The sequence below is a fragment of the Giraffa tippelskirchi genome, chromosome 11 (assembly GCF_054371585.1).
Source record: "Giraffa tippelskirchi isolate mGirTip1 chromosome 11, T2T-mGirTip1v1.2.pri, whole genome shotgun sequence".
Classification (NCBI taxonomy): domain Eukaryota; kingdom Metazoa; phylum Chordata; class Mammalia; order Artiodactyla; family Giraffidae; genus Giraffa; species Giraffa tippelskirchi.
In genome coordinates this window covers 99,553,298-99,554,328 of record NC_137285.1, presented here as the reverse complement: position 1 = coordinate 99,554,328, position 1,031 = coordinate 99,553,298, and positions in this window count along the sequence as shown.

The window sequence follows — 1,031 nt, the reverse complement described above, 5'->3', positions numbered from 1 at the left end:
AAATGATAGTCACGATCATCATTGCTGTCACTCGTTCACAGTGTACTAAGTGCTGGCTGCTGTTCACATACTGACTCATCGAATCGACTCAGTAAATGATGATGTGGGTATGCTTATTATCACCATTTTACAGATGGGAAAACTGAGGCACTGAGGGGTTGAGTAACTTGCCTGAGACCACAGGGTTAGAGAATGAGTGAACCTGGATTTGAATCTAGGTGGTTTGGCTCCAAGATCCGGATGCTTGGCCTCTCCTTTAACCTGCAGCCTCACCTCCGGCCCCAGTCTATGCTAGCTCTGATGCAGCAGCTCTCACAGTAACAGAAAGTTATTTAATCCCTTTGGGTATCAGTTTCCTTATACATAAAATGAAGAAAACTCTGTTACGTGGCTGAATAATGCCCCTCCCACCAAAGTCATATGTTGAATTCCTAATCCCTAGTACCTCAGAATGTTACTTTACTTGATGGGTTTGTAAATGGGGACCTTTAAAGAGATAATTGTAGTCAAATGAACCCTAAGCCAGTATGACTGGCATAAGAAGAAAGATTAAGACACAGACATGCACAGGGGGAGGAGCATATAAAGACACAGGGAGAAGAATTCAGCATCTGTAAGCCAAGGACAGAGGCCTCAGAAGAAATCAACCTTGCTGACCTCTTGACCTTGAGCTTCTAGTCTCCAGAACTGTAAATAAACTTCAGGTGTTTGGGTCATCCTATCTGTGGCACTTGGTTCTGGCAACTCTAGCAAACAAACACAACTCTAGCGAAAAAAAAAAAAAGACACCACATGGAGGTGCTGGGCGACCTGGATGGCAGACGGGAAGTGAAGTCTCCTGCCACAGTAAGTGCCCAGGTCAGGAGCTGTAAGAGAGGATGTCAAGTATGAAAACAGAAAAGAAACCACTTTTGTCTGGAGGCATCAGGAATGGGAGATTCAGGATGCTGGGCGAGGAGCAATCCAGGAAGCAGAGGAATAGGGGCGTTGCTGGAGATGGAAGGCCTGGATTCCATGGGAGCCAACCAAAA